At 35.0% G+C, this 22310-nt stretch overlaps 1 protein-coding gene and 1 long non-coding RNA gene across 4 annotated transcripts in view; one reads left to right on the plus strand and one right to left on the minus strand.

Annotated features, from left to right (window-relative positions):
• Positions 1-22310, minus strand: part of EXOC4 (exocyst complex component 4) — a 931688-nt gene that overhangs the window by 275589 nt on the left and 633789 nt on the right. The window lies entirely within an intron of this gene.
• LOC127564794 (uncharacterized) overlaps positions 1-22310 on the plus strand; it is a 229524-nt gene that overhangs the window by 67394 nt on the left and 139820 nt on the right. The gene's annotated exons all lie outside the window — the stretch shown is intronic.

The following is a 22310-nucleotide window of genomic DNA, read 5'->3' on the forward strand; positions in this document are numbered from 1 at the left end:
TAATAATTCCAAATATAGCCACTTTTGCTTTGCTTTTGCATAAAAATGTTTCCTGTTTTCAAAGCAATGGGAAAAAATGAAGAAATATTTAAATTCTTTATAATCTCTCACATGTGCTATAAATTCTAATTTAAAAATACAATTTTATGAAAATTACTTTCATGTGTGAGGAGAAATTTTTGGCCTGTCCAACACAGTCAAGTCACTCTGATACAACTTACTCTACCTGTAAAAGACCCTAGTAAAATCCCACACATTACAACTGTCCTGCTATGAAATAAATTGTCCAGGGGCAAGAGCACCAACAGTTACCTTTAAGGCTATTTAACTTCACCCAATTAATTTGTTCTTCATTCTTTTTTCATGCTAGCATTCCTGTTCTATATTAAATAGCACGTACATATTTTGTGGCAACTTATGACTGGATAATATATGTCAATGGAATTCAATGTGAATTAACTGGCTGAAGTTAAATAGGCTCCAAAGCAGACTAGCTCACTCTCAGTCAACTTTGTATTACTGGCAGACTAGTTGTAAGGACTGGGATTTTTAACTGGCTATTAAATGGGAAGAAATAAGTCATGTTACCAAATCTCTCCCTGAAACAAAATCTAGTTTTAAATTACCAATATTCTCCTAGTGACACTGTATGACTGTGAATACTACAGTCTCCAAAGAGTCAAAATCATAGGTGACCTAAGGAACAAAGAGAAGACATTTGATCTAAATAACTCTACCACTGTTTCTACATCTGCCTGTTAAGAGGGTCATGATGTTCCATGAACAAAACACTCCATTTCCCACTCCAAGCATTTTCATTGGCTGTCATTCCTACATGGAATGTTCTTCTTCAACTCTCTTGGATTTTTTGATTTTTCTTTAAATCTAAAATTCTACTTTTCCTGATTCTCCTTAATTCTAATGCCTTTCTCCTTTTGATGATTTCCAAATTATTCTGGACATAGCTTATTTGTACAGTTATTTCTATGCAAAGATTTTCTTTTAGTGTACTTGTGTCCCTGATGCTCATCACAAGGCTTAGTACATAGAAGGAAATTGATAAAATTTTACTGACTATTTATTGCCATTAATGAAGTGGCATAAAGGATGATAAAAATGAAGTGTGATAGTTCTACAGGTAAAGTGAGATTTACTATCTTTGTGATGCTATACTGATGTCAAAATAATATTAAGAGATCTAGGAAAAGACTTCAACATTTTGGTTAGTATTTATAGGGAACCATGCACAAGAACAGTTGAGGATGAGAAAGTATGATTGGGTTGCCATCTGTATGATTGTATGCAGTACTTATGTTGATGAGATTGTATATCGTTGAAAAAATAATATGCTACTATTTTAAGCATGTTAAAATCCCTTCCTATATTTTATCTACATGACTAGCTAGTAAATTTCCTAAAGACAAGAAAAATATCTTCAATTTCTTTTGTGTTGCAATAGTGTATTTCACTGATGCTGCTCTTCTCACAATAATTAATAATGGAGTCTAATTCTCTGTAATAATTATTTTCATATATTTTAATCCCAGGCAAAATATAACCCATGTAATGCATTTGATTCTGTGGTACACACAATGTAAAGCCTTCTATCATCCCTATATAATGATAACATGAAATAATATTGTTAGAAGCACTTATATCAAGGTGAGGTGGAGCACAATTCAATATTGCGATGTGCAGAGGAACAAACAGTGCACTGGAGATCATTCCTACAAATAGGACAGAAACTCCTTTCAAAACTAATCTTGAATCAGGGTTTATATAGTTTTTGAAAATCAGTCCTAAGCTACTGCTTACTGAGCAGCTGCAAAATCCTGGCAAAGACAGAAAATGGGCAATGTGAACCCATGAAAAGGAGGGAACTGTGTTTCATTCTACAAAGCTGCTAGAAGAGAGAGAAGAACATGATTCTGGAGTTCAAAATGCCTACTTCTGATATTCCTGATATTTGCAAAGTTACCTAATCTCTCCATATGTCAGTTTTGTTATATTTTTTAAAATTAATCAATCAATAAGCATTTTTGAAATACTTGCTGTTGTTCAGCTGTTTAGTCCTGTCCAACTCTATATGACCTTATAGACTTGTCCATAAGGTTTTCTTAGCAAAGATACTGGAGTGGTTTGCCACTTCCTTCTCCAGTATGTTCCCATTATACAAAAGAGAAACTGAGGTGAATAGGAATTAATTGACTTGCTTGGGGTCATATAGCTAGTAAATGTCTGGGACTGAATCTGAACTCTGAACTTCATGGCTCCAAACTTGGTACCAACTTGCTGCCCAAAATAGAAACTCAAGTCAGTCTCTTTGCTCAAGGAGCTCACATTTTAACTGTTCAATTTGTCTGACTCCCTCTTTGGGGATTTTTTTTGTCAAAGATACTGGAGTAGTATGCTATTTTCTTCAGGAAAAAAGAATTAAGTGACTTGCCCAAATCACATAGCTAATAAATGTCTAAGGCCAAATTTGAACTCAGGAAGGAGAGTTAGGAAGGTGTAGAACGAGATCACTGAACTGGAAGATCTTTAAGTCTCCTTTAATCACTAGCATTTTACAATCCTCTTAGGGTCCTCTGGACAATGAGTGAAACATTCCCTGAAACATTCTTAGAAGGTTCCCCGAGAAAGTGCTATAGCACCATAGTACCCCACAGTGCTAAGAGTTGAAACTGACATGGCATTTGTCAAATAGCTCATTCAAAATAGGGAAACAACCTTAGCATCCATGAGTCCAGTCACTTCCTCCAATGACAAAAAATGAAATAACAATTAGACAATGCTGGTTTTCCTTTAGCCTTGTTGGTCACTTCCCTCAACAGCACAATTACCCAGCTAATGAGATTAAATTTGATTTAACCAGAGGATTATTCAACAGCAGAGCCTTGAATTATTCCAATTCCCATAGGAATCTATTGTGCTGTTGATGTACCCAACTAACAGTCATTCCCCTTAATGAAATCCAAGCTTACAAAGCAGGTTTTAGAGTACTAAGAGACAAGAGTGCTTCTGTTTATATTGAGGAAAAGAAATCATGTTAATAATTTTGACTTTTTAATATTCAGTGAAATATTAATGAACATCAGGGCAAATAGCTGGTCAGGACGCATCATTTTCAACAGAAGATCATTGAATGTAGGTTTATTTCACTGCTAACATTGTGGTTTTTTTTAGAAAGTCACTAGATACCAAATGTAAAGGGCTAAAACTCTGAGTAGGTGCACTGGAATAAGATAACCGAGCACTTAAGGACTTCTGCTTATCCTGACTCTGGCTGATTCTGAGGCCTCCAGGGAGCTAATCCAGTCTTCACAACCAAAAACACATTAGTAAGATTGAGTCCCATAAAAATGTAAACTGCCTTTTTTTCCTTTGTGTCACTATGTCCATTTCTCAAACCCGTTTCTTAAACGGATGCACCAGTTAGCAAGGGTGAAATCATTACATCTTGAAGACATTTTTGGTTCAAGTTAATTCACTAAAAATATTGCAGACCTACTATATATCAAGGTACTGAGGTTTCTGAGTGTTGGATAACCTAAAAAGCTAAGTTGTAACTCTTGGCTTCGATAAGCTGACAATCTAATGCATCTGAGAAGGTGGAAAATAAAGATACTCAAGTAAATGTGACAAAGAAAAATGAGATTGTAAAGTTCAGTGAAAATAAGAGGGGAATATTAATGTCTAGCTGGGAAGGAAGAGAGGAGAAATCAAGAAATGGTATATGAAATGGGTGACATTGAAGAGCTAATATTTCAGAAGGCTGGTGCTACTGGTGTCACCCTTACGATTTTTACCCAGAGGGTCCAAAAGTTAGGTAAGCAGGGATTTGATAAAGTTTGATACTTAGAATATAGACATACAGATGATACAAATGAAAAATGGGAGAGGAATGTGATATTGAATATATATGAACTTGCTTACTATAGGACTTACTTTAACACAAATTAAGGTCATTTAGTCTACTGCTGGTATTGGGGTTGGATAGGAACATATCCTGAGGCAGATGCATCCTTCATTTCCTCGCCATATGACAGCATCAGCATTTACTGGGAGGTTCAATCTTTCAAGTTCCAAATAACTCCTTTCCTCATGTACATAACTTCAGTAGGGGCTAGAGATAGGAGACAATGCTTTTCAAAAAACCATGTCCCTTATTAGCTGCATTGGTATGTAGGAAATGAACCTTTTGATAATTTGTGAAGATCAACACAAAACACACTTAACCACTAGTATCAACAAGAGGATGTTAGTGAGTGATGTCTTGCTCCCAGCCATAAGGAGGAAAATCGTTTCCTATCATCCCATCCTCTCACAAAATTAGCATAGAGAATACAGTACTGTTGAGAAAGAGATGGCGTAGGCTCCATCCTTGGGCTATAATCAGCCTGACCCAACATGCGAGCCCTCCATCATCTGCCTCTCAGCTGCACATCTATGATGTTAAAGAGGTTGTCTTAAAAATGCAGATGGGGTCAGGATAGTGGAACACAGGCTTGTTGTGCAGTATCTGTCTCTCCAAACACACATACAGGGCAATGAATCTTCTCTTGTCTCACCTAAACATGGCTTTAAGAGGCAGCAGCAAGGATGACAGATAGATAATTCCATCTCGCATTTGTACGATGCTTTATACTTTTCAAAATCCCTCTATGCGTATCTGACTTGCATCACATGACAATTCCATGACAAGGAAGGCATTATTATCTCCACTTTACAGAAGAAACAGAGAAGCAAAATGAGGGAAACTGTGAGAAAAAGACAAGAACACTAGGCTAAGAGGCAGCCTATCTAATTTCTGCTCTGTAATGACCTTCTTGGGTGATCTTGGACAAGTTCTTTCATTTTTCCACACCTTAGTTTACTCATCAACAAAGTAAAGAGATTGCCTAGGTAAGCCCCAAGGATCCCTTCCAGTTCTGACAGTCACAAATTTAGTCTAGGATTACATGCAATTACTAGGATTACTAGTAATTAGCATAATTAGAATAAGAACTTAGAATTTCTGACATAATGTCAGTTCACTGGTTATTCTACTAAGTTGAAAGACAAAGTTTGAATTACTGAGAGTTGTTCTAGCCTGTCTATCAGAGGGAGGGATAGTCTTGCCTGGAAACTGGAGTGATTCCTTATCAAGTCTATAAGCTTTTACATAGTCCATATACCTAACACTTTTCCAAACCATGCAGAATATATTAAAGTGAAATTAATAACCTCAGTCCTTAATGGAATCCAGCTAGATGATTGTGTTTCAAGGCATATTTGCTGGGTAAATGTAAGCCAAAATTGTGACACTGGTGTATATTTTGGGTCCTGTACACTCGCCCACTCACTCTGCTCCCTTTCAGTAATGCTTATGTCATTCTCCATGCAATGAGTTCTGAGCCCACTTACCTCTGGATAGATGAAGTGCTCCTATACAAAGGTGCCTGTAACTTAGGACATAGCTGGATAAATGAATACACATATAAAATCAATTCACCAGTCCAGAAAAAATTTTGTTAAACCTTGTATAGAATTTAAATCTGTTTATCTTTAACTGCTTTGATGAGATGACATTAGATTAAAAAAAAAAAACAGACTTAATTCTTTCCTCTTATACAGTCCAATGCTTGCTAGCACAATTGTTTTCCAAGTCTTATTAATTACTATTTCCATACTCTGTTTCACACTGAAGTTCTGGCAATAGTCTATCAGGGTTCCTTGATACTCACTCATTCAAAGGATATCATTGATAGATTGATCTTCCTTAAATATACATACTCTTTGACCCAAAAGTATCATTACTGGGTCTGTATCCCAAGGAAATCATAAAGTAGGAAAAAGGACCCACATGTGCAAAAATGTTTGTAGCATTTCTTTTTGTGGTAGCAAAAAATTGGAAAATGAGTAGATACTTATCAGTTGGGAATGGCTGAACAAGTTATGGTATATGAAGGTAATGGAACGTTTTTGTTCTTTAAAAAATGATGAACAAAAGCTGATTATATAAAGTTCTGGAAAGATTTACATGAACTGATGCTGAGTGAAATAAACTGAATCAGGAATACATTGTACACAGTAACAGCAAGAATGTGTGATGATCAACTATGAAAGACTTGCTTCTTAGTGATTTCATGATCCAAGACCTTTGGATAGAAAACACAGTCTGCATCCAGAAAGAGAAATATGGAGATTGAATGTAAACACAAGGCTATGTCCACTTTAAAAAAATTTTTCTCATGGTTTTTCCCTTTTGTTTTGAGTTTTCTCTCTCAAGGTGATTCATAAAGAAATGTGTATTTTAAAAGGTAATATACATGTGTAACCAGAAAAATAAAACAATTAGTAATCTTCCTTAAATATCATATTTATCAAGTGTTACATTATGGAAAAAAGACAAAAAAGAATGAATGGATCCCCAGCCCTTCTGCTTGGTTTTCAAGGGTCTTCCTAATGAAAAATCTTCCTGCCCCACCTATTCATTCTTATCCCTTAATATTCCCTAACATGTCCTCTCTGACAGACAGAGCCAGCTACATCTTCATGTTCTGCGAAGATGAACCATGGTTATTTCCTCTTTTCTGACCCTTCATCTGGATTTTCTTCCTCTTGTCTGAAATGACCTCCTTTCTCACTTACTAATTTCTTGAGGTAGACTCAAGTCCTCCAACCCCTCTGTACCTTAAATCTTTTCCTTACTGATTACTCCAGTTTATTCTGCTCCCTTATTTCTACAAAACTCTATAACACCTGTGTGAGCTGAGTTTACAAATTAAAGGGAGCAACAATCTAATCAAACTCACCCAACATCCCCATCTAAACAAATTTAAAGTAATTCTTCAAATAAACTTTGCAAGTGCAGAACCAACAAAAGATGAGAGAGACATTTTTGCAAACTAGGAGATCAACAGAAGAGGCTTGTAACATTGTGGTGGGAAGCAGATTGTGACAAAAGCACCAATGGTAGATTGTTGATATAGGTCTGCTGCAGTAGCAGCAGCAGCTTTGGAAGCTCTCAGTCCAGAGATAATGGGAGGGGGAGATCAGGCCATTGGTCAGAAAGAGATGACAGAGGACTGCTAGCACTGCATGTAGCTGATGCAGATAGTTCCATAAACAGTTCTGGGTTATAATTCCATGGCAGAAAAGAGTGCTTGTGGTCATTTACAAAGGAGTGGGAGCTCTCCTGTCAGTTCCAAGGTAGAGAGGAATGCTAGTAGTTGTGATTGCAGGAGAACTGCGGCTTTTCCTGGGTAAAGACCAGAATTCAGACCAGGAGAGCAGTGACCATACTTCTCCCAGGACTATACCACCTTAGAAGCACCAAAAACTTGCAGACACCTAGAACTAGCTCAGAAATCAATGACACTGAAAAAGTCTGAAACTTGGGACAATGTCTCCCCAATGTCAGATGAGCATAGCCCAACTTTAACATAAAATTCAAAGTAAAGAAAAAGGGTGGAAAATGAGGTAAGAAGGGGGGGAAAAGACTTGACCATAAAAAACTACTACAACATCAGAAAGACAAATTTAGATGACAACAATATGACAACAGCTACAAGCAAAGCCTTAAAAAATATTGACTAAAACTATTGATTAACCCTACAAAAATTCCCAGGAAGGTTAAAGAAAGAACTAAAAGTAGTAGAGGAAAAATTGGAGGAAATGAGAATGGCATAATAAAATTATGAAAAGAGAATTAACAGTTTGATAAAAGGTATCCGCCAAAAATAGTGAAGGAGGGAGAGGAAAGGGGAGAGGGAGAGAAGGAAGAGGGGAGGAGGAGGAGCAGGAGGAAGAGGAAAAGGAGGAAGGGAAGGAGGAGGAGGAAGAAGAAGGAAGTAGGAAGAAGGAAGAAGAATTGCCCTGATGGTAAAAGAGATACAAAAACTCACTGAAGAAATAATTCCTTAAAAATAAAAATTGGACAAGTAGAAGATGACAACTCTATGACTCATCAAGAAACCAACAACAGACACCTAGAACTAGTTCAAAAATCCTGCAAGAGACAAAAACCCAAAGTCAAAATAAGTGGAAAAAATAGAAGAAAATGTGAATTATCTCATTGGAAAAACAACTGATCTGGGAAATAGAGCAAGGAGAGATAATTTAATAATTATTAGAATACCTGAAAACCATAATAAAATAACAGCCTAGACATTTCATTTCAAGAAAATATTAAGTAAAACTTCTCTGATATCTTAGACCTAGAGGGCAAAATAGAAACCAAAAATGATATCCACATGAAGATATCTCAAAATGAAAACACTCAGGAATATCATTACCAAACTCCGGAGCCTCCAAGTCAAGGAGAAAATGATTTAAACAGTTAGAAAGAAACAATTTAAAAACCATAGAACCACAGTCAAGATAACAAAAAGATTTAGCAGCTTCCATATCAAAGGAATAGATGGCTTAGAACATGATATTCCAGAAGGCAAAGAAGTTAGGATTTCAACCTAAAAAAAATCTATCCAGCAAAAATGAGTAAAATCTTCCAGGGGAAAAAAAGGCTATTTAGTGAAAAAGAGAACTTTCAAACATTTCTGATGGAAAAAGACATGAGATGAACAGAAAATCTGACATTCAAACACAAGACTCAAGAGAATCATAAAAAAGGTAAATATGAAAGAGAATCATAAAAGAGTCAATAATGTTAAACTTCTTACATTTCTATAAGGGAAGATAAAACATGTAATTCCTAAGAGTTTTATCATTATTAGTGCAATTGGCAGGAGTCTTCATAAAGGATATGAGGGTAAGTCAATGTAGGGATATATTGTAAGAAAAAAAAAATGTGTGAGAAAGAGAGATGCACTGGGAGAAGGGAGAAAGGAAAAGTAGAAAGTGGAAAGTTTTCTCACATAAAAGAGTTGCTTTTTATAATGGAGCTTTTACAATGGAGGATAGCAATTTTTGAACCTTACTTTCAACGGAATTGGCTCAAAGAGGAAAGAATATACATACTCAGTTTGGCACAGAAATCTATCTTATTCAAAAAGGAAATAAAAGGAGAACAGGATAAGAGATATGGACAAGGAGATAAAAACTATGGTGAATGAAGGGAGGCAATGCCCAGAAGTATCATCATACTGTAAAGAATGATGAGGGGGGTAGTTTGTGGAAAGAAAACAACAATCTGGAAACACTTCTGTGAACTGATGTAAAGTGAAGTGAGAAGAACTGAGAGATCCCTTGCATAGTAAAAAGCAGTTTTAATGATGATCAATTATGAACAACTTAGCTATTATGATCAATACAGTGATCCAAGATAGTTCCCAAGAACTTATGATGAAAAAAACCTTATAATTACAAATTTCCCTCCAATTTATTTCCATGAGTTAAATAAAGAAAGCACTGCTGCTGTTTGATAAAAAGTAAAACAAAGGGAGAAGTGACTTGCTGGTATCCCATGAACAGAAGTGCTGTGGGACGTTGTTTGATATAATGAAAAGGGCATTGGACTTGGAAGCCACTGAATCTGAGGAGAAGAAAGCTCAGTGGCCATCTATCTGTACCCAATCCATACCCAAAAGGAATTCCAAAAGGAATATATTTGACAAGTGATCATTCGTATTCTGAGACCTAGACCTATAAGGAAAAAGCACCGACTACCTCAAAGCCATCCATCCCATGTTTAGGACAACTCTAATTGTTAGAAAGTCTTTCTTAACATTAAATCTAAATTGCCTTATCACTCCTGGTTATCTCTAGGGAAAAAAGAACAGTTTCCCTTCTCTATAAGACATTCCTTTAGCTATTTGCACATGATTCTCTATCTCAGATCTTCATATGACATGTCTTACAAGGCCCTCTGCAATCCTGCTTGCCTCCTTTCTGAATGCTCATCCAGAGGACAAATTTATCAATGTACTTCTTTAAATAGTGGTACCCAGAACTTAATACAATATTCCAGGTGAGATCTGAGTGCTATAGACTACAAAGCTATTACTACTTCCTCATTCCTGAAGCTTGCATCTCTAATGCTGCCTAAGATGGTATTAGCTTCTTTGGTTGCCACATTATACTGTTGATTCATATTGAACTTGCAATCCACCAAAATCTCCAGATCTTTTTCAGATCCACTGCTGTTTTACATCCTCCCTACTGTGTATTTGCAAAATTAATATTTTCATATTCAAGTGTAAGAACTTATATTTATTCCAACTGAATTTCACCTTCTTTAATTCACAACAATACTCTAATCAGTCAAGATCTTTATTATCTGCTGTGTTAAGCCACCTCTGCTAGCTTTGTGTCATCTACAAATGATGAAAATGTTATCAATACCATTATGTAAATCATTGAAAAAAAATTATGCAGTCCAAGAACAAACCCACTGTTCACTAGAGATTTCCTGTTATGTTCATAGATTGCAACCTTCTTGAGTAGGAACTTTCTTTTGCCTTTTTTATCCAGGGCTTATCATTAGGTGCCTGGGACATAGTATATACTTAAAAAGCATTCAATGAATTGAATTGAAAATACTGACATTGAATCAAATCGCACATTCCAGGCTCTAGTATTAAAGTATATTTTGTATTTATGTAATTTTAGAATAAGTCATTTTATCTTCCTGAGCCTCAGTTTCCTCATGTGAAAAACGAGGATAATAATCAATCCTTGAATTGTGTCATGGATTTGTTGTGATAAAATTATTTTGCAAATATCAAGTATTTTATAAATACAAGTTGTTATTGCTATTCACAGGTTAATTATCTATTCAAAGACTGTTAGAATTTAAAGGAACTTTAGAGGCTTTTAAATCCAATCCCTTCGTTTAGAGATCAGAGGTATTATATGACATGTCTAAAGTAATATGGCTGGTTAGTGACATTGAATGTTAAGTTTTCTGATTTATTGCCCAGATATCTCTCCATAAGACCAAGATCTCCTAGAATTCCAGGGAGTGTAATACATAGTGTTGTGACTCTTGTTTAACTAACGAACAGGAAGGGCCAATGCCTCTCTGGTCCTTCCCCATCAGCTCAGTCTCATTAGCATCCTATGGAGAGAGGAAGGCATCCAGGCCTTGATTCTGGCTTGTAGAGTGATGCCGAACCCTAGCCATGTGCCTCTAACTTCCAAGGTTTTTAAGCAGAAAACTCCAAAGAGGAGTATGTGTGAGTATGTAAGTACTCTGTGCACAACACTGCACCAGAGCCAGTCATCTTTCTTCACTGCTTCATTAAGAATGTTGTTGGATGACTGTACCTGAAAAGCAAGAAACAAGTACTATTCTCATGACATTCCTTGGGCAGGATAACTTATTTCTTCTAATCATCACAACCAGAGGCACAGTCTTACATGTTCAAATCCTGCAGCTCTCAATCTGGCCCCCTGTAAAAAGTAACATATGCTCACAATAAATCTTTAAAATGGCTCTATTAATAGAGTGGCTGCGGTGACAGTTTTATAAATGGGCCCCATCTTTATGCAAACGGTGTTTTATTAGATTGCATTCTAATGATTTGTAATAAGAATGCAAAGATGAATTCAGAGAGAAGGCGCTCCAAACGTTCCTAAGCCGGTCAGGGGTTTCAAAGCCCATGAATTCTGTGTGGCAGACTGCGTGTTTCAGGAACAACAGACATCATCAGATTAGTTTTGCTACAGTTGTATGCTCCTCTACTTGCTTTTTCCAATCAGATAATAACGGTCTAATAACTGGCTTTGTGTCTGTCAATCCAATTACTTCCTATTTGGGATGTGCTGACACTCCATTAAATCAGCAGACAGATGGCAGGGTCTTTCATTACCATCCGACTGAATAATTAGCTTTCTAGGCACATAACTGGGGGAAAAGTCCATCTCTGAAATCAGGTGTTCTTCACATGAAACCATAGACAAAGGTCATTAAAAAAAGTCCTGTAACCCCAAGTTACATCCATGTATATTCATGCAATTGGCAAATCCCTCCAACTCATCCTTGGACTGACCAAGGACCCTTTCTTCTTAGCTTCTTTCATGGAAAAAGGGGTGGGGTGCTTTGTCTACTTTATCATTGAGGGACTTTTCTTTCTTCGTCTGATGTTGATCTGGGGGCCACTCAAGAATGCATGTAATCACCCAAAAACTAAAAGAAAGGGAAGATGAGTTTTAATGGTGGAGGTGTCTATGCTTCAGGATACAAAGATATTTATTTTGTAATAAGTCATTTTATATCAGCTTTGATGTTATAGAGAAGGCCCAGAGCATACTTGGTACAGTAAGATATATTATTTTAAAATGTAGAAGGATAATTTTCAAACCTTGATGAAGACATGCAAATGCTTTATCCATGCTCTGCTATTAAAAATACCACATTTTTTTTGGGAAACAAGCATAAACACATACACATAGCATAAATGTACACACACATATATATATATATATATATGTTACATATAAATATATATGTATATATAAATGCATATATTCAGAAACAGACAAGGTAATCACATTTTTAAAAATAGAGGAAAATGGAAGATTTTTCACAATTATGGAGAGGAAGAACATTTTTAGTTAGACAAAGGTATTGAAAAAGGATAAAACAGATCATCTTGATTACACAAAATGAAAAACATAAGTAAAATCTAGGAAGCTAGAATCAGAAGAAATAGACTACAAGCAGTCAAATATTGCTCACAGAAAGTTGACACCAAAAATATACTACAAACTCCCACAATATAAGCTTAAAGAGTTGGCATAATAACCAGCTAAGAAGTCAGGAAAGCCTGTGTTCAAATATTGCTTGTAAGATACTAGCTATGTTACCATGGGCAAATTATAAGACTATGGGCAAATTGCATAAACTCTCAGGGATCTCACATGACTTTGTAAGACTCTTTTTAAGTTGTAAGTAAGTTGCCAAAACATCAGTAAAGGAAACTGAAAGTTTTCTATACCGATGAAATCTGGGTTAATAAAAACAATTAAACATAATTAAGAATCATTACCCCAAAAGAACATGAACAAATAAATCAATGAATAAAGAACATGAACAGTTTTTGCAAAGTATTAATAATAATCTGAAAAAATATTCAAAATCACTAGTAAAAGAGATTCAAGGAATGATGAAAAATTCAGAGATATGGGCATATTTGTATGAAATGATAAAGAAAAAGAAACCAATACCAAAGAAACAATATACATAACAACTGCAGTGATCTAAATAAAGTCAATGTGGACAAATAAAATCTGATCAAATCTAATTTTCTATGTTATCACTACAATACCAGAGTTCAAAGATACATCCCTCTTTTCTGTTGATAATCCATGTTCTATCCACTGTGCCACCTGGCTGCCCTAATAAATTTTTAAAAATGAAAAAAGAAATGAAGACCTAAAAAATTGAAGAGATATAGCATATGCAAGATCTGAAGTCAAGAAACCTTGGCTTTATATTCCATCCTAGAAATTGGCTGTGAGAAAATGGGCAAGTCACGTAACTATTTAGTCTCAATTTATTCAGCAAAATGGGGATAATGACAGCTAAAGTACTAACCTCAGAAGATTGTTGTGAGGACCAAATGAAATAAATGCAGCTAGTACATAAAGCAAGACTAAACGGTATTGTCATCATCATCATTATCAACATCATTATTATCATTTATCATGAAAGAACCATTATTCTAACCCAGATTTTCTGATTTCAACTCTAAGGCTCCAGAGAAGAAAGAAAATTGTGTGGGTTGGAAATATCAGAGAAGGCTTTACAAAGGAGACAGGCCTCTGCTCCATCATATTTGACATGTCCAAAACAGAACTCAGCACATGCTCCTCCAACTTCCCTATTTTTGATGATGATACTCACCTTAATCTAGATACCCAGTTTTAAAATACTATCTTTAAATACTTCTCTTTGTTTTTAGTGTAAAATATTTTTCATGAACTTCCACATGATAGCAGTTGCACCATAAATCTGCTGAATTACAAAACAGATGATAATACACCTCCAGGAAATCAAAGACAGAAAGAAAAATCTCATATACACCAAATATTAACATTCTTTGTGCAATCCAAGTATAGGAAACAAAATGAGTGGCCAGCAACAGAATGATTGAGCAAACTATGACATATGAATATAATGAAATACTATTACAGTGTAAGAATCTTGGATTGAGGGGAATTCAGAGAAACAGGGCAAGGTACATATGGACTGATACAAAGCAAAATCAGCAAAACAAGCACAATGTTTATAGTAACTACAATAATATAGGTGAAAACAAGAATAAACAGTCAAATTCAGATTAATTGCAAAGATAACCTTATTCCTGGAGAACAGATAAGACACTTTTTAAATGTATTAACAGAGATAGTAAAATATGGGTGTAAAACATAGCATATGCTACATGATTGTCTTGTCTGTCACTTATGCCTGTTTCTGTCACAGGATAAGGGTAAGGGAAGAAGGGATATTATTATGAAACTTACTGAAAAAAAGCTCTTGTGTACATTCTCTATTATTATTTAATATGGAAGTAAGTACCAGCAATGTGCTGGGTCCGTAAAAAAACTAAGAAGGCAGGGACTGAGACAATCTCAGTTCAGTGGAGTCTGGAAGTATTGCAATTGAAGGAGAGGAAAGTATCAGTGGCATCTGTGCAGCATTAAGACAGTTATCAGCTATCTTGGCCATCTTCCAACTAAACAAACACAATAACAAGAAAAAACATATTTGAAATAGGTGAAACCAGAAACCATAACTGGATGAGAGTAGGACCTATCAGGTTCTAAATGACAGAATCAAATAGCCCAGAAATTAAGATCTAATTCAGGAAAAAAATTGATTTGAATTAACACTGGGAATTAAGCCCTGAGAATTAAGTAAGGGTTATAAAACAGAATCACAGCGGGCAATATAAACAGGATGAACTGTCTCAGGAGCAGTCAATAGGGAGTCTCAGCTAACAGCTCCCAAAATTTCGTAGAAAAATGACTTCTAAGTTAAGATTGGGGCTTTTCTTCTCCTAGGGACTCATTTCGAAGCCAAAGATGAAAATATCAACCTATTTCCTGTGAAAATCCTGAATGTTAATGCAAAGTTGCTGACTTCCTAATAGGTGTTCCTTAAACCTTTAGGGAAAGCCCTTAGAGGCATTATGAAGGGGTCATTACTATCCACATTGAGAAGGTTTTACTTGCTACTGGCCTTCAGATGACACTATTCTCTAAAGCTGCCTCTTGAATGAATCCTTCAACAATTCAATATATTCAAATACATATGGGCCTCTCTTCAAGCAGACTGAAACACATTTGTAACTTCTTATGATGTAAAATTTTTCTCCATGTCCTCTGATAAATTGTCCATAGAGGCTTTCTTTAGACCTACTGACATTTTGTTGGATGATCCTACTATAGATATTTTTGATGGTGTGATTTATAGTGCCTCATAAACACTTATTCATAATATGTTGCAGCCTATATATGCACACAGTATATCTATCCATTGCCCCTTAGGTGATCTATAATTTTTTCCCCTAGTTGTTGTGGTGTTCCATGTTTCTAAGTGGCAAAATAATGATGTTACAAGGATAGGATTTTATTTTCAGGAAGAAGTCTAGCATCACTGGAAGCATTATGTGATTTCCCAAATGCAATCTGTCAATTCTGAGTCTGGTTATTCATCTATGGTGTTTGTCTAAGGTACACACAGAACAATATAGGCTGTCCATCCAACTATATATCAAAACAAATTTTTTTTTCCTACTTAGCTTTTCTTAGGTAGATACTTATGCAGATAGAGTGTCAAGTGATTGAGGCTAGATTTGGACTCAGGTCCTACTAACTCCAAAGTTGGTATTCTATCCACTATACCACCTAACTGGTCTCTGGGTTGTTTTACATTTTGCTTGATATTAATAATAAAAGTTATCTCTGTCATATATATCAAGGAATGTTGATTCACCTTAATATATTCATGAGAGATACTTTCTAGAAGAACCATAAGAACTAAAATTTGAATCCATAAACAATAAATAGAGTGAGAAATGGTATTTGTTGTTCTTTTGAGTTCATTTAATGAACATAAAGATTAAGTCATCTATGGAAAATTATTTACAAAAGCCTGCCTGTATTCTTCTCATAATTTAATCAAGGTCCATGCTTTCTCATCCTATATTTCGAATCAATAAAAATGTAGAAAACGTTTATAAATATAGAAATGGATAAGAATTCTGAATTAATAAGGAACTGCAGAGATATAGTTATGAAATTGACAAATATGATTGTACAATATTGAAAAATGTCTCAAATAAATTAACACAATTAGGGAAAATGGAAACTATCAGTTGTGAAAAAAATGCACCATATGCCTCTGGAAAAATTCTAAGAATTTTAGGGAATTAACAGAAATAATTAACCGTAAGAAGCCATTTCCCAACAACATTTCCCAAAGTGACAAAAAAAAAATATGCCTTAAAAAGTGTGTGCAAATTATTCTTTAAAATTTTGTAGAGATAAGTAATTAGGCCAATAGGTTAGTAGCTACCAGTAATTACCTTAATGATCAATTTGGATAATTTAAATCATTTTTTCCATATATGTCATATCTTCCTATATAATCTCTAAATCCTTTCAAAATCATGTCACTAGCAATACTGCAAATAGAAAAGATATAAAGACTTGGATTGATGTAGGAAATAAAACTCAGCAATCAAATATCTTGACAAATCTGCCTCTTTCAATAACAATAATAGCTCCTATTTACACAAGAATTCAGCCCAAAAGGCAGGTAGTACAAATATTATCCATATTTTATAATTGGGAATGTTGAGACTGTCATACCAGAAAGCTTGTTGTTATTACTATAGGTATCATGAAGTAGTATATGATTATCAGTAAAGTAGTACAATATTAAGAGTAAATGTTAACAAGTCAAAAGAAGACAATGTTGGTTACATATAGTCTGTCCAGGTAGCATTTCAGCTCAGTGAGGGTCAAGGTTGATATCTATTTGTGTGCTCCATTGGGGATATAACATTGTCTTAAAGTGATAAGTTTCTAGTAATACTTGGTAATTGATTGATATTTATTTTATAAAAGAGAAAATTGAAGCCTAGAAATTGAAAGCCTAGAATTTTTTCTTTGGCAAAGAAATTTGTCAAAATCACAGAGCAAAAATGATGGGCTGATTACTCATCTAGTGTTTATGTACAATGTCCTCAGATGAGCACAGGGATCATCAGGGAGAATTCCAGGGAATATTGATCAACTCTCAGTAATTCTGTATGGATTGTTGTCTCATCCACTCCACATAATCTTTGTGCTGCCTTTCTTTAATGCATATGCTTGGCAAACAGTTTCATCCCTCCCCCCTCACTTTCTACAGCATTACATTGTACCACTGTTTACACTTTCTACTTCCCTACATTCCAATTACAAAGGAAATCAAGCATTTATGAATTTAAAGGATTATGTCATTCCTGATTATGTCACTCCTCTATTAAAAATCTTCAGTGCCTCCTCTTGCTTAGTATATAAGATATAAATTTCTGAACCTGGAAGAACTTCACAGTGTTGTTGCAATCCACCTTTCCAGTCTTATTACTCTTTTTTTTTTTTTTAAACATACTCATTGTTCTATCTGAACTTCCCTTCTAATTTTTCCCCATTCTTGCCTTTGTCTCCATGTCTTTGCTCACACTAATTGCTATACATGGAATGCTATTTTTCCTATCCTCTTTCCTGAGACTCAGTTCAGATGAAGCACTCTCAGATTTTTGTATTCTCATCTTAGAGTTATCAGTCTCTCTTCAACTTTCTTACTCACATTAATCATGTTCTGATTTTATCATAATTATTTGTATTGTTTGGTTGATTCAGTTATATCCATCTCTCTGTGACTCCTTTTGGAGTTTCCTAGAGAAGATACTAGAGTGGTTTGCTATTTCCTTCTCCAACTCATTTTACAGATGAAGAAACTGAGGCAAGCAGGGTTCAGTGACTCCACAGAATCACCCAGCTGGTCAGTGTCTGAGTCTTAATTTGAACCTTCTTCAGGAGGATCTCCTCCTGACCCCAGGGCTGGAGTATTATCCACTGTCCCACTGAGTTGTTCCTAATTATTTGTCTACAATATGGTAATTGGTTCCAGCCCGATGAAATTATGCAACGAAAATTCAAATATGGGGTCAATTCATGGGAATCCTTATTCATGATAATTGGGATCCTATATGTCTTCTACCAAACTAGCTGATAAATTAATTGAAGACAGAACCTGTATCTTACTTCATTTCTGTAGTGTTAAGCCCAGAATAAGCATTTAATATGCTTGCTATGTTTAACTGAATAAACATCCCTTAAATGTCATTTTGAAATTATTTTAGAGACTTTGAGAAACTGACCTAAGCATCATTTATGAAAAAAAATTGTCACATAAGGGGATTTTTTTCTACTCTCTCACTCATCTGATCATTTTCCTCAGATAAGAGCAAAAAATTGAAATAAGGTTATTTAGAAGGTATACATTTTTAAAAATTTATTTTATTTAATAATAACTTTATATTGACAGAATCCATGCCAGGGTAATTTTTTTACAACATCCCTTGCACTTGTTTCTGTTCCGATTTTTCCCCTCCCTCCCTGCACCCCCTCCCCTAGATGGCAAGCAGTCCTATATATGTTAGATATGTTGCAGTATATCCTAGATACAATATATGTTTGCAGAACCGAACAGTTCTCTTGTTGCACAGGGAGAATTGGATTCAGAAGGTAAAAATAACCCAGGAAGAAAAACAAAGATGCAGATAGTTCACATTCGTTTCCCAGTGTTCTTTCTTTGGGTGTAGCTGCTTCTGTCCATCATTTATCAACTGATACTCAGTTAGGTCTCTTTGTCAAAGAAATCCACTTCCATCAGAATACATCCTCATATAATATCGTTATTGAGGTATATAATGATCTTCTGGTTCTGCTCATTTCTCTTAGCATCAGTTCATGTAAGTCTCGCCAAGCCTCTCAGTATTCATCCTGCTGGTCATTTCTTACAGAACAATAATATTCCATAACATTCATATACCACAATTTACCCAGCCATTCTCCAACTGATGGGCATCCATTCAATTTCCAGTTTCTAGCCACTACAAACAGGGCTGCCACAAGAAGGTATACATTTTTTAAAAAGAAATGAAAGCTCTCTAAATTCACTACCTCACAATTCTAAGACAACTCTGAAACTAAGTCAAAGATCCCTGCCTTTTCCCCTATATCTGGCTCTAACATCCAAATAGTATAGCAAGATAGAAAAGCTCTTCAAAGATCATGTACTATTTAATATTATCTACACTAATGCTCTAACCCATTAGTTCACAGAATCAAAAATAGAGTATTATTTTCTGTTATATAATGCCATCTCTTGAAAGATTTTAAACACATGCTCACTTCTTGCCATTCACTTAAAAAAAGAAAACACATTCAACTACAAAGTTTCAAATTTTCCTCAATTATCTTGGTCTCATTTCCATTTTAGAATTTGATTTCATATCTTATCACTTATGGCAATATGATAGTAACTCAGACCTTTGCTCCTTGTGAACAACTTTCTTCCATAAATGTATTTTGCTTTTCACTGTTTTTACAAAGGCTCAACTACAAATAAAATAATCATCCTCTTTGGACATGATGAAGGCTCCTTTATGGGCAACTTGAATGTGTAAATGCATAAATAAAATACATTAAAGACTTTTAACACTTGCTTAGGCAATAGCAAAAGGTCAAAGATAGACAATTCTGGAGAAGGAAGGCAAAACAAATGGCTAGAACAGTTCCTGCTAACCCAAGTTTCTAAATGTCAGGTCTCCCTAATCCTTTTGCAGGTAAAAAAAAAAAAAAATTCATTAGTATTTTGGTATCACTGCTATACAAGAAAAAAGAATCTAGTGAGCATCAATTTAAAACTAAGTTGTTAACGATATGGAAATTTGACTGCTAACATATCTAGAACATGTTTTGGTTCATTACCTTTGGGTACTTGGTAAAAATCATTGAAAAGAGAGATTAAGATATGCAAGCACTCATCCTGACCCTGCCATTAATTAGCTATGTGATCTTAAAAGAGGACACTTTACTTTTGTAGATTTTAGCTTCCCCATCTAAACCATGAATCTTTAAGCATATTCCTTGCTCTGAAGTTCTATGATTCTACGCAAAGGTGAAAGTAACTGCAACTCAAATCCTGTTGGTATCCACTCTTCTTTGGCCTTGCTAAAAATGAAGCATAGATGATTCAAACAACCCATACCTCCAAATCTTCACAAATGTCTTCTTTCACTAAAACCTAATTACTATTACTTGAACTAAGCAGATATTTGTACTGATAATTCAATCGATGTAAAGTACATTTCCTTCCATGCTTCAGAGAATTGAATTTAAATGCCCTTTTTGATTACTAATTATTTTCTAAGTGAGTTTAATGCTTTTGAAAGCTGTTGGGAATGACATTCCAGAGAATGGATGTTCCCTGTTTATCTGAAAATCAGGTTCTACAGAGCCCGAGGCATAATAAACTACAAATCTCAGCCTCCAATTCATAAAGAGGAGGGCAGGAAACATGAATAGGGGTAATGAGGCTATATGCTTTCCTTTGAGTAGCATGAGGAGTCACTCAGTAACTCATTTCACATGAGAAGTTCGCCAATGACCTCAGAGATTCATAATAGCACTAGATCTGAAGGGCTGAATCTTAGCTTAGCTGCTCACCATCTTATGATCTTGTACAAACAAGGTCTTCCCTTGTTAGATGTCAGCTTCATTTTTAACATGAGGAAGATAGACTAAATAATTTCTAAAATCTCTTCTAGGTCTAAATCAATCAATAAGCATTTAATAACAATTAGAAGGTGACTCTACATACTAAGAGATAGGCAATTAGAGCTAAAACATTCATTCATTTCATAAACCTTTAAGGATCTTATTATATGCAAAGCACTGTTCCATTGGCAGTATGAAAAAAAAAAGTTTAGTTAAGAGAGTGCTTTTCTCTTCATGAACCATACATTCAAGTAGGAAAATAAAATAAAAGCATAGATAATCATAAAATAAAATGCTACATGATAAACACACTAAAAAGCTGTAATCAATTAGTAGGCATTTAGTAATTGCCAACTATATATTGTGCTAGGCTTTGGGTATAAAAAAAAGACAAAAATGAAACAACCCTTGACGTCAAGGACCTTACATTTTATTGATCGAGACAACATGTCAGCTTCTAAAATATGGTATCATGTAATGTTCAATGAGAAAAGGAAGGGAATCTGGGAAGGTTTCTCAGAAGTAGCATTTGAATTGGGGCTTAAAAGATGATTAGGAATTCAACAGACAAAGACAAGGGAAAAAACATTCCAGGCATATGGAATCTTCAAAGACATGGGAGAGTTATGGCTTATTTGGGGGTTCACAGAGCAGTTTGACTATGACATAAAATGTACAAAGATGAATAATATGAGATAAGTCTTAAGATTAACTTGTATTTCAAGCAAATGAATACAAACTTTTTTTCTTTTTGGAAGGCAAACTCTGAAGATTTTTGATCAGTGGGTGGAGCATGAAAGAAATATTTTGGCAGCAGCAGTATTTAGACTGATTGGAGGGCAGTTACAGTGGAAGACTATAACTTATTAGAAGATTATTATTGCAGGTGAATTATAAGAATAGTATATATTATGGTGATGGAAAACAGATTAAGAGTGATCTGACATTATGAGGATGGAACTTACTGAATGAAGGGTGAGGGAAGAGAAGAGTCAAAGATAATTCTAAATTACGAGACAATGAGAGTGCCACAGAGAGAAACAGTAATGTCAGCAACAGGAAGGAGATAAGCTTTCTTTTGGACATGTTGACACACTGAGTTTGGGCTAAAGAGATTTGGAGATTCAATACAAAACAAAAAAGAGTCTACATTATCTATCTGTATGGACAACAGGCATTAAGCAGAATGGAAATCTCCAGGATGATTAAAATCATCTTTAATGAACTATATCGGTGGCTGATGAATGTAAATCAAAATGAACACAGTGACTTGAACATGGTAGGCACTTACATGCTTATTGAATTAAATCGAATGATCAGGTTATAATGGTAAAAAATGTACAACCTAAGTAGCTAAGCTTTCTGCTTATCACTACAATGGACGAAGTTTCCTTCATATCCTGTTATATAGTTAGAATGGCTTATAAAGATGAGAAAAACTTTCAATTACCTTTGAAAAGTATCACATACACACACATAATTTATATATATATATATATATGCATATATAAAACATTTTGCAATTTTTCAACATAATATCTTATTTAATCTTCACACTAAGGGGAGGGGAGGCATGAAGAATAGAC

Source organism: Antechinus flavipes, chromosome 5, assembly GCF_016432865.1.
Source record: "Antechinus flavipes isolate AdamAnt ecotype Samford, QLD, Australia chromosome 5, AdamAnt_v2, whole genome shotgun sequence".
Classification (NCBI taxonomy): domain Eukaryota; kingdom Metazoa; phylum Chordata; class Mammalia; order Dasyuromorphia; family Dasyuridae; genus Antechinus; species Antechinus flavipes.